General features: G+C 35.9%; 1 protein-coding gene across 2 annotated transcripts in view; it reads left to right on the forward strand.

The window, feature by feature from the left end:
• Window positions 1-12,964, forward strand: part of LOC145256310 (uncharacterized) — a 65,326-nt gene that overhangs the window by 37,467 nt on the left and 14,895 nt on the right. The window contains exon 1 of one of the 2 annotated variants that reach the window (XM_080115049.1): window positions 8,174-8,268. The exons of the other annotated variant lie outside the window; for it this stretch is intronic. The gene's annotated coding sequence lies outside the window, so the exon portion shown is untranslated. Of the gene's footprint in view, window positions 1-8,173; window positions 8,269-12,964 lie in introns of those variants that run through there. 2 annotated transcript variants of the gene reach the window in all.

Genomic DNA, 12,964 nt, shown 5'->3' on the forward strand with positions numbered 1-12,964 from the left:
AGTTCTAATAACTTTTTAATTTTCAAATATAAAAATATATTTATTGAATAAATAAGATAGTTTCTTATAATAATTGCACAATACCTTCACGTTTCTTTTGAATAATCTTTGAGAATAATAATGCCAAAAAAATGGGTGAAACAATAAATAAACAAAAAAGCAAATGTTATTAAAGACAAACTAAGTTACTTTTTTACCCAATTAGATACATTTTTGGAGTATACTCGAACGAGCATCACCCCGTCTTTATTTTTTTCTGTTTGTTTTTTTTTTTTGCAATTTTGAAAAATTGTAAGAAACCGAACAGAACAGTGGATTATTATTGATTGGACACTTAGCAGATTATCTCACAAAAAACAAGCAAAAGTATTTTGACATTTGAAAGGGGTGCTAGTTTTTAGTTACAACGTTATAGCAAACCGATCCCATATTGGAACCACTCGACGAGAATTGGGATTTTACTTTGGTGCTTGTGCAGTGTACGTACCGTGTTATATTTTAGATGGGATTTCCAAGTTGAATTAAATTTTTATGGTATGTTTTTTCATTAAATTGTTAGGTGAAAGTGCAGAACAGTTAAAGAATAGCTTTTTCAATAATAACATTATTTCAGCATGGTTCGTATTTCTCGCAGTATCAAAAATGTGGTGCTCGGTAAAAATGGCACGAGTGAATAAGTAGGTAAAAATGGCACCAAAAGGTCCTACTGAAGCGATGGGGTCCCAAATTCTAATTTCATTTTGGGTTTTGTAAAATAAAATAAAGTTGTTTTTTTTTTTTTAACTTTTTTAGGCGGACGTTGGCTTTCACCATTTTTATATTTAATTAGTATATATTTTCTTTCTCTTCCGCTATATTTTTTTTTATTTAATTCATTAAATATGTTAATTATGAGGAGCAAAATAATGAATCGTGTTAATTTATTCTCTAATTTTCTTGTTTTTGTTCTGTTATATAAATTCTATTTTATTTGTTTTTGCTCTGAAGGATAAATTCTATTTTCTTTGGGTTTTTTTCTGTATTCCAATTAAGTAAAATAAATTTTCTCTAACATAAATTTTGCTAATTTTTCCGTTTAGTTTACTATATAATAATTTTATTTAAACCAAAACACGACGGTGTAGACATAAAATATCTCTTCCAAAGTTAGGGAACATATTTGGGAACTACCAGACCATAAGTATAAAACTACCTGGTATATTTCAAAACAATAATTCCCTAGGAATCGGAATTGTACTTGGTATCGGAATCGTTAATCAATATTTTCCTGGAATCGGAATCGGAATCGTATAAAAATTAGGAATCGTCCCAACACTAATTGTAACTATTCTGTACTTTCACCCAACAATTTAATAAACAAAAAAATATTATAAAACTTTTATCACGAACTGTTTACAAAAACATACTTTTGTTTGTTTTTACTTTTTTGGAGTGGCGGGTAATCAATTATAGAACGTGTATAGTTTTTAACAGGTGCTTCTGCAGTTTAATTAACCTTTTTTTCCGTAACACACCAACATTAAGCGAGCAAAAGAACCGTTTAATATTTTTTTTAAATTCTGTTTACATTTGGCGATCGTTAGGGTGTCCTGTTTGTGTAGGTAAGCGATGTAAGAAATCCGATGCTCATTACGAAAGTTGCTACCTATGAATGTCTGGTGTGTGATGAGGTTAGCAATACGTGAAGGTTGGTTTCTTAATGGTTATATAGCTATAAATAGTGTTATTTTTGTGTATTGTGCCGCCATGTTTTTTTTCAAAGTTTATGTATCAAATCAATTCATTCTGGAATATGAGAATGGTCGGTTTCAGCCGCAACGTTGTCAGGGAGAAGTTATTAATTTTGATTCATAAGTAGAGAAGAGTATGTTATGTATATGTATGTAATCATCTAGTTACAAAGGGTGTATTAGCACTGTAGTAGAGAAAATGCAGAATAGTACCTGGTGACGACTGGGAGCAGTGGTAGGACTAAATTTAGAGAAAGAAAAGTACGGACTTCTTCCTCTTATAATGCTGCGATTGTGATGGTTGTTCTCCACAAATGGAATGTAACAACTTAATAGCACGAGTAAATGTGTATGTAACAGCTTTAAAAAGTTATATAAGATGATGGATAATACTAGACATAATAAATTTGTATGTGGCATCTTTTATTGCAAACTTACAGTAATTTAATCAAAATATTATATACTTAGACTAATCGTTGGTAATGACGGTCAAGTTCGCTCGGCCTGCATATTGAGGGATGGGTGTGAGCAAGTCCATTCGTTTAAGCATATTTTTCCCTTGGAAGTAAAGGGTGATTCTGAGACTGCCCCAGCAGAATTTGTGGAAGAAGGAGGCTCCTTTTTATGCCTGGCTTGTTTGGTCATTAATGACGGATCAGCACCCATGGTGTGCTGTGACTCATGTGATAATTGGCATCATTTCAGTTGCATCAGGGTTAGTCAAGCAGCAAAATCCCACCCGTACACAGTAGAGATCCCCAGATGTCAGAAAGCCTTCTACTCTAATAGCTTCTTCCCCACAAATGCTAGACTTTGGAATTTACTTCCGGGTTCCTGTTTCCCCGACTGTACTGACATGCAGAAGTTCAAGTGTAGTGTAAACAGTCATCTTGCTGCTTAACTCCCTACATAGTGTCCTTACAACTATGGCCCAGATAGTAGCTCAAAGTGGCACTGTGCCTTGTTTGAGGTGAAAATGCAATAAATTTTTTTTTTTTAAATGTCAGAGTGCTTGGCTGTCCCTTTCCTTGTGATTTATTGTCATGATTGTTATTTCCGGTTTTAGCATGTAGTGGGGTTACCATAGCAGTTAACCAAAGGGATGGAGGAGGCTGAGCTCTGATTGTGTGTTTAGGGATAGAATCTCCTTCCAATCTTTCCTATTAAGAAGAAAATTTCTTCTTTTTTTTTCCGGATCTCTGTCTGTATTTTATACAGACAGCCTGAAAGAAAGAAAATGTTTGGGTTATCTCTTGCAGTTAAATTGAAACTTTCCTTTTGAGAAAAAGAAAAGAATCCTCTTTTCATAGAAAAAAGAATTGTTCTTTTGAGTAAGTTTTTATTGACAAGAACAAGAAAATTCGAAAGGAAAAGTCAAATCCGATGCAAGATAAGAATGGCCTTTTCATGGAAAAGAAAAACTTATGAAAAAAAAGCAGGTTTTCTAAATGTTTTTTGAGCAAGAAAGCGTAAGAACTTGTCTTTATAAGTTATTTTTTAAAAGATTTTAAAAGAAAGAGAAAGATTGAGAAGTGGCCATCATTTCAAGAAAATATTAAGAGAGAATTTTTATGTTTTTGCATTTCACTTCCTTCCTTGAAGCTTTGCATAAGTAAAACCTTTTATTTATTTGAAAAGTGAGATTAGTTCCCATTTTTCTCCATTTGTCATTATAGTTTTAAGTGATAAATTAACCTTTGTCGCACGAGGTGATAATTCTTTTAACTCTTATATAAGAAACTTCCTTCTTATGTATTAATTTTATGCGTTTCTTTGTTTTGTTTTTTAAGTTGTTATTGCGGTTAACTTTTGGGTGCAACTTAAGGAAGTAGGCCCCGCAGACAAGTCTTGTTCTGAAAAATCTGAACAGGTAGGTCACGTGACATGTGACACTTGTTCTCCTACCATTATTGACCCTTTGAATGGTTCGTTATATTTCACTTTTTCATTACGTTTATAGTAATAAATATTCGAAATTTCTTTGAACTTTTTCTTTCTTTAATTCTTTGAATTCTTTTTTTTTTTTCTACTTTTAGCTTAACTTACTTTTTATATATTTCACCATTTCGTTTTTTAGCAATAAATGCTCGTGTTGTTCAGCTTGGCTAAGAGCAAAGTGTTATGCTACAGTTCACCTTTTCAGTATTGTCAGACTTTAATTTTTGTTCCTATCCAGAGTTCCCCGTTTTGGGGAGCTGGATTTCTCCACACAAAAAATTGACTGTGTGTCTAACTCTGTCCTCGTGGGGAGGCAAGTAAATAGGAAGAAAGATGACGACTGAAAAACGTTTTTGGACCCCAATAGAAGCATTAGAATACATTTAAATCCTGAAGAATTTCTGCCATGTGCCCTTGCTGGTCTAAGTTAACAACTAGACACTACTTGTGTTTAAAACTTTAAAAAAGTGCTTTAAAATAGTATAAACACTAAAGCCTTTTCAGTTTGTCTTTTTTGGAAGTGAGGATTTGAGGTGCCCCTATTATCCCAAAGAACCAGGTATGTTCAATGCAATATTTTTCAATAATTATATACAAAAAATTTTCTTTACGGTTACAATCAATTTTTATTTAAAGTTGAGAAATTATTTTCTAAAGATATATTGTTTATATATGTTTACATTTTGTGTCGAAGTAAAATTAAAATTTTAAAAATATTGTTTATATCCCTCTTCATTAAAAAGGGTTACTTTTCATTAACTTCACCAGGTTTTACCTAATTTTCTGAATTTCAGAACGAGGCTCGTCTTCAAGACCTACTTTGCACCAACTTTTGTTAACCCTAGCCAACATGCATCCTCGAACATGTTTCCTCCTTGCTCCAACGATACTCCCAACGCCAAAGAACTGGCATCAACCCACACACCTACGTTGTCTCCGTTAACACACCACCGCCCACAGGCAGGGTCCTTCTTGTTCACTCTCTCCAGTGTCTCTTTAATCATCAGAGTTAGTAGGACATCATGGGATATGTCATCCCAACTCGTGGTTGTTAAATTTGCTCTGCGTTTAATTACACCAACAGTTGCGCGGAGCCAACCACAGACCGGTAAGTGACCAACAAGTTTTCCACACCAAGAAAAAACGGTCCGCCTTGTAACGATGTTGGGGATGCTTGGAATTTCTCTGCCACGCCTCCATTGTAGGGTGCCATCTTCTTCATAAACATCCAATCCCAATACATGTGCTCCTTCCCTTAAACGTTCGGGATTCTTGCATTTCAGACCAAACTGAGCCAACTTTTCTTTGACACACGACGCAGACTGTACATCTTCATTGACGTATACGTCATCAATGTAAGCTGACGTTGAGTCCCTCATGGGCTTTTCTTGGGACAATACTGTGTTGACAATAGTCTTCATGATCTGTGGTGCCACATTTAGGCCAAAGCCGAGGTGTGTAAGGCAGTACCTCTGCCCCTGGAACCAAACTGTCTGGAACGGCCACAACGTCTCATCAACTCGCACCTGTAAATAGGCTTTTCGCAAATCCAATATCGAGACATTAGTGCCTTTCTGACGCCATTCCCTCAACTTGCTGCCGCATACGTCAGCAGCGGCAATGTTGGCTTCAATATGCTTGTTAAGCTCCCTATAGTCCAGCACGGGCCGTACTTTTGACTTGTTATGCTGGACTACTGCCATCAAGAGTATTAGACCCTTGGGAAGCCCAAGCTTGTCCTCAGGGTAGGGGATTAACCAGCCATCTTGGATCCACGCCTTTAGTTCCCTTTCGTATTCTGCTCGGGCCTCACTGGGTATAGGGTACTCTGCAACCCCATTCTTGAGTTTAGTCGGTGCCATTCCCTCGGTTCACTTCCAAGATGCAATCCAGGCCCTCTTGCGAGAGTCGTAGTCCACTGTAAAATCCGGCCGATCGATGTGGAGCGCTGCACACACTGGGGCCTCCAAGAATCGCACCTTTCCATCCCGATGAATTGCGACTCCCCCCAGCGCCTTGATGGCATCGTATCCGAGCAACAGGTCAAACCCCAGGAGATTTCCTTGGGTCACGAGCACATTGATCTTAGTGGCTGCACCAGTGTCCGTGTAGATCTCGACAGTTCCAGCTCCACAGCATGTCTGGGTCTCGCCTCCTATCGTGGTGACTTTGATCTTTCTCTTAGTCCAACTTGGACACAGCCTGGCGCTCACTATAGTATGCGAACAGCCTGAGTTGAGAAGTGCTGAGCAGGGTATCCTGTTTACGTAGACAGTCATCACTGGTTGCGCCTTGTTCAAATTTTGCTCGGGGAGCAGGGCGGCGCTGACGTCTTCTCCCCTGATACGTTTCCCGCACAGTTTTGGGCTAGATGCCCCAAACCGCCACAATTAAAACAGCGCACACGCCCCCTGTTTGTGCAATTCCTTGCAAAATGTCCGCGTCGGCCGCAGCGAAAACATTTCCCATTGCTTGCAGGGTTCTGATTTGGAATCTCCCGAGCGCCAATCTGGCCTGTCTGTGTCGCTATCACAACTGGTTCTCCCAGGTCCTCCTCATCTTTGATGATGGCTCTAGCACGTTCCATCAAGTGTTCCATGGTCATTGTTGAAACGCTGGTTGAGGCTCTCAGTAGCTGCTTCACCCAAGTGGGAAGGCCCGCCACAAACGCGTACGCGAGCGTCCGCTCCGACACCCCTCCACCGAACAGGACTGCGAGTTTCTTTAACTCCGCGAAGAAAACGTCCACGCTTTCCTCCGGTAGAAGTTTTCGGGAAGCAAATTTTTCATAGGCCGTACAAGGATCTATGGCGAATGCCTTGTACAGCGCAGCTTTAATTGCGGTGACATCTCCCTTTTCGGCAGCACTAAGTTGCTGATATACACTCAAGGCACCCCCAGCCAATCTCAGAGGAATCACAGTGTGTATCCTTTTTACCTCACAAAGGTCGCACGTCAGCTCGACCCTTTCAACCCAGTCGACAATGGACATGGACCCGTCAAACTCGGGTATGAGCTTTAAGTCTAATTTCGACTCGGTCATAGTCCTAGAGGCCAAATTGCCGAAATAGCTTGTAGAAAAATGTGTAAGGAAAGTCCTTTAAAAAAAAATGACTGTGCCCTCTGTAGATGTATAAGGAAAAATTCAAGATGGCGCCCGACTCTCTCTTTAACATGGTAAGTTCAGGAAAAGATGTTATAAATGTTGCAGCAATTCAATAACCAGTAAACACCGGTTCTGCACGGAATCCAACTAGCGAGGTGCCTAGATGGACGCAAACGGTTACTCAGACCGGCCCCAACAACGGTAAGATATCCTCACACGGCACGAGAAGCAACAGCAACATGATTCCCCGACCAACTCAATCGTCGCTCTCCCAACGTCTTTTTCATCACCCACTTTTATGGTCGTTGTAGGCCGGCTAAATTTGCATATTGCGAGAATTCGTGTGACTTTGCGAGATATCATCCTTTACAAAAGACGGCGGCCGCCATCTTGATCTTTCCTTATCTATTTTCGGTCGGTGACGCCGAACCGGTCTCGAGGTAAGTCTTTCCTTTTCGTCCGTCCCTCTTACGCACCCACACAACACACAAACACGCGGGCGCTTATCTCCTGGATGCACATTACATAATCGCCTACTCCAACACTGTGTGCTGTGGTTTCCTTCTCCTTTGTCTTCTGGTTCTGGCCATGTCATCGTTTCTCACATTGGCAACTATCGAGGAGAACAGAAAGGGGTTCATAATTATAAAAATAAACAATGTAAGAGAAGATACAGAAGACACTAGCTCCAACACTTTCCATAAATATCATTTGCAATCTAGTTTTGTGTGACACCATTAACACACTGAAAACTTATGTTCGCATCTTAGTCTCCTGTCGAGGCTATGTTTGTCAGTCAGTTGATCCTTATCTCGGTCTCCTAAAGCTCTCCCGATCTGGTCCAAGCTACAACCTGTCTTCAACTAATCCATACTGGAAACTGTTCTCAACTGTCGCAAACTCAAGACTGTTCGTATACTGTCCCTCACTCTTGTAAACTGTCGTAAAATTCACTATCGCTATACAAACTGTCTGTAAACTAACTCTAAATATATTGACCTGTATGTCTGATCTTTTGTCCCAGACTTCTGCCACACCATGATTAACAATCCTATTTATATTGCCTTTGTGCACCTTGGTGAACAACTTCCTCCCCATTGTCTTTCAACTAACTTCACTTTCAATAACCTTTGTTTTGCTGATCAACTCATTTCTTCCTTTTGTCATAGTTTTTTCTCTTTTTTTTTTTTTTTTTTTTTTTTTTACTTCTAAACGCATTTTTTTTTTTTTTTTTTGGTGTCGATAGTATTACATTGTATCTAAGATTTTGATAAACTTATGAGATTTTATTTATAATTTTCCCTTGTGGCATTTTTTTCTTATTTTTTCTTATTTTTACAGTGACAGTTTCACTTAAATTTGTCTTCAGTAGGATAGCCCCCCCCTCCCCCGATGTAAATCTGGTATTGTGGTGACCGGGATGACTGTATGATAGACATTTAGACCTTGCTGTTACTTTAGACCATTTTTTCCACACTTTTGATGCCCTTATATGTAAGTTGTATTAAATGGATTTTTTTTATACATATATTTACAGCAGATTCAAAGTGTAGTATCTGTTTTGTTCTCAATCAGAGAAGGAAAATCTTTCTTGGCCTAAATACAAATTAACTAAATGATTCTTTTTCTCAGACATCAACAAAACTATCTCACAAGTTTATGATAAGTAAGGTTGTTTTATTTTGTACAGTGTTTGAATAAAATGCCATTTTCAAAATTACAAAGTTATATTTAGAAAAAGTGTTGCCTTTAAACTTATCCCTTGTAAAGTTTCAATCTGATTCAAAAGCGATAATAAATCGACCAATTTCAGTCATTTCGTTCCATTGAAATTGTTTATTAATTTAAAAATTAAAACTATAATATATAATATGTAGAGGAAAGATGGATCGACCGGTCTCTAAACTCATGACAAAGTCGAGAGCGTAGGATGAAACACCTTTCTCTAACAAGCAAAAAAGAAAACAAAAAATATGTCAGCAAACAGGTACGACTCTGGAATAATTACAAACATTTAAAATAACAATTCTATTAACCAGAAGAAACTCATTTTTTTGCTGCTAGAGGTGCAAGTCAGAGTTCTTCTTGAATGTGTTTTGTCTCTCCACATGGAGGAAATTAAAAAGATTGAGGTCTATTAATGATATGGTGAAATGGGTATCATTTATTAGGCAAAGATTTGAGAACATCCTTGTGAGTGGGAAAAGAATATTACTTAATTGTAAAGGCATGACTGATAGTTTTTAAGTGACTGAAGGAATCCTTCGAGACTGAGGAACACATGTTAATGTTAAGGTGGAAATCAAGTAAAAATTTACCTTTTTTCTAATTACAAAATATTTTATTTTAATTAAGTATTTTCATATTAAAACATGAAATTTAGAAATTTTATTTATTTTTTATGTTCTTTAATATACAGAAAAACACATTCATCATAAAAATCAAATCTGTTGCCAAGGCCGCTGGAAAAATGGTGGGATCTTTCTATCGATCCGGTAGATATCTCACTGCTGATGCTATTCTCTATCTATATAAGAGCCAGGTACGTCCAAGGATGGAATACTGTTGCCACATCTGGGCAGGAGCTGCTAGAAAGGACTTGGCCTGCCTTGATAGAGTTCACAATAGACTTTGTAGCCTCGTAGGAGATGTCCTTTTCTCTTCCTTGCAACCTCTATCTCACAGAAGAGATGTTGCGAGTTTGTCTCTGATGTATCGTTATTTTCATGGAAAGTGTTCGACTGAGCTTCAATCTATGGTACCCCCTCGCCAAACTTTCACAAGAAACACTCGTCTAGCTGTAAACACTATCAATAATTCCCCCCACTCTTTATCTGTGCCTAAACCTAAACGTAGATTCCATGAACAAAGCTTCTTTCTTAGAACTGCACGCCTGTGGAATTGTCTTCCGTTTTCCTGCTTTCCGGCTGACTACAATATGGTTGTCTTCAAGTCTAACGTAAATAAGTTCTTGATGAGCCGTTCCATATAAGTTATCAAATTTACCAAATTTTCATTACTAATGATTACTATATTGTCCAATTTCTACTGTACACTCTTTAACCCTTATCCTTGAGTGGCCTCTTGGCCTTGATAATCTGGTGATGTCTATGTAAAAAAAAAAAAAAACGAAGTTTATTTTTTGAAATAGGTAAACAGTTTCTTTGGCTAATTGAAAAACAACTTATGCGCTGTTGGCTGTTCGAAAGATTAATTTTATAATTTTTTTTTTTAATCTTCCTTTTCAGCGTCTTGACAAAATGAAATTTGTCAGTATATATTAGATTTCTGGAAAATAATGAAATGTCTTCATATAAAAAGAAGAAATCTGTTTCCTTGTTCTACTGATCATTTGTTGGGGATTTGAATAAGTCCGCCAAACAATAAATGAAAAAGAAATACACTAATAATGTAAAATAAACTTTTTTTTTTATGTTAAAAGGAAAGAAATTACTTTTTGTGTGCAAATGTGGCAGTTTGTACAAAAATGAAGGTTGGGAGAAAGTAATGTGTTGGGAGTGTGAGAGGAAAAGAAATAGATGACATGTTGCGGGCGAGATAAGAGAAAGACAGTCAAGCAATGTTCCTTGGTGCGTGATACAGCCTGTTGTGTGTGCTATTGTATTCGTTCTGCGTACATGCTATCCACGTCCTCTCACTCTGTCTGCCAAAAGAAGTTTTTTTTGATTTTTTTATATTTTTTTAAGAGGCTCCAGAAACTGAGAGAAATAAGTTTTTTTATCAATTTGGTCAAAAATTCATATTTTTGGCAAGGAGAGTGTTTTCTACTATTTTTTCAAAAGTCTTGCTTTTTGACCCCAAGAGATTTGGTGTGGATGAATGTAGTAATGCCCGCACAAATTAATTTTTAGAAACACCTGTGCATGAATAAATTTTAATGTGTATGTCTGTAACTTGGAAAGATAAAATAAGAAACAGCACACCTTTCTGTGTCTTAAATCGGCTCTAAATTATCTGCAATAAAATAAAATTATTTCTTTAGTAAATGCTAGTTATCTCTCTTAGATAAAGACCAAATCCCAAATAAGCACCGAAAAAATTATATCAAGAAAGTGGAAATGCATATTAAAATCCGATTTTAATGTATCTCTCCAAAAAGGAGTAGTCTGGATTTGAACAAAAAATAAAATCGCCTCAGTATAGAAGGATTTTTTATTTCTTAGTTTTAATTTTAAAATAAGTTTTGCGTTTTATCTGTCTCCATTTCCTAACAAATTCAACGCAAAATTAAGAATATGCGTAATTAAAAAAAAACTTATTTTACAAGCTCATTTCATTAAAGTATGACAAAATGTGCATATAATAGTTATATACATATTTTTAATTTTAAAAAAATGTAAATAAAACTCCTATTAAATAGAAACCTTTCTTTCAAATTGTAAAACTTACCTCGTGAGGATGCAAATATATACCTTTTTTTAATAAAAAATAAAAGATTTTAAATAAAATGTATTTTAAACACTTTTCGTTTGTTTGTTTATTATAAACATTTCTTTTTAATTTGCCAAATTTACTTTTAACTTGAAAAAATGGCTTGTGTATTATTCGATTTTATCTACTAACAAATGAAACCATAAGTTAAAAGTGCATATTTGAAAAGAAAAGTAGATTTATTCACAACTTATTAGGTGCACATTTCTAATTAAAAAAACATTGGGTGCTTCACAATAGCGTGTCCTCCTCAGGGTTGCCAAACCATAAAATATATTTGAAGCCAAATCTTTCAGTAAAATTCCAAATTGATAATTGTAGTCAAATTTTCGCAAACAAAAAGCCAAATTGAACAATTAACTTGCTCAAAGTAATAAGAGTGTGTGCATAAATATAAACATTTATATTTTTCATTGTGCTTGTGGAGATTGGTGATGTTTTAAACCAACGCATTTCGGGCGAAAACATTATTATGTACTTACATGTCCTGTTGAAATTAATATAAATGAACAAAAATTGTTTTTCACGCTATTGTAAAGAAGTACCAAGATTTTTTTAAAACCAAATTTAAGCCGACGCATTTCAAGTGAAATAAAAAGAAGCACCAAAGCTATTTTCAAATAAAACCCTTTGTTTTAAATAGTAAAATGTTTTTTAAGATTTATTTCCTTTGTAAAGGCATTTTGAAAGACATCTTGATTCAATATACGGTTAAGTTTCTCATATTTTGTTAACTTGCTAAACAAAATCTAAATTTAACACAAAGTTTTCAGTTTCCATCTTCATTTTCTCAGCAGACATTTTTAGCAAAATACAACTCTAAATTCTACACTTTATACTAAGAATATGGTAGACGTGTAGAAAGAAGAAGAATCGACTCGTCTCTAAATTCATGATAAAGATGAGAGCAGAGGTCGAAACTCCTTTCCCTAACAAAAGAAAAAAACATCAGCAAATAGCAACGACTTAGGAATAATTACAAACATTTAAAATAATAATTTTTATTTCACTAGAAAAGGATAATTTTTTATGCGTGCTATATATGCAAGTCACAGTCCTTGAATATGTGCTATCTCCCCATGTGCATGAAATTAAAAAGATTGAGACCCATTAATAATGCGGTGAGATGTTTATTTTAATAAGATGAGAGTTGAGAAACACCATTCAAGTGAAAAAAGAATGCTAAATAATTGTAAAGGTATTTTAGTGAAGAAATCCTCCAAGACTGAAGAAGTTATTAATGTCCACGTAATTTTATGAATAAAACCCTACGAATGCAAAATCCTAGGGGGAAAAGGTGAGTATAAAATACTTATTCATTGTTGTTTGTGTAAGCTTCATTTGTAAGGGATCATGTATTTTGTCCATTTACAGTTTACACTTTAACTTGTGCCCCCTTTTTTGATGTAGGTAGATGAAGTCTACATGGTGATAATTTCGAGCAGCGGCTATTCAACCTGTGAAAAGCTGTCTGGAGATCAATCAACTTTCTAGAACGTTCTAACATGTTTTCTGTCTTCATATTCGAAAAGATAAAAATATGGTCCCATGGATTTGTGTGCAAAAGTGTCACATTTCAGCCACGTCTCTTACACACTAACAGGTTTATGTGAGTGATCGGTGACAAAATCAAATTGTCCCTAGAATAAATTCCAGACAAATAGATTATATTGTTTATATGACAAGCAATCTGATTTAGTTGGTCACTACAAACAGTTATAAGCACAGCACACACAGT

Source organism: Euprymna scolopes, chromosome 3 (genome assembly GCF_053919585.1).
Source record: "Euprymna scolopes isolate OS-2025 chromosome 3, ASM5391958v1, whole genome shotgun sequence".
NCBI lineage: Eukaryota > Metazoa > Mollusca > Cephalopoda > Sepiida > Sepiolidae > Euprymna > Euprymna scolopes.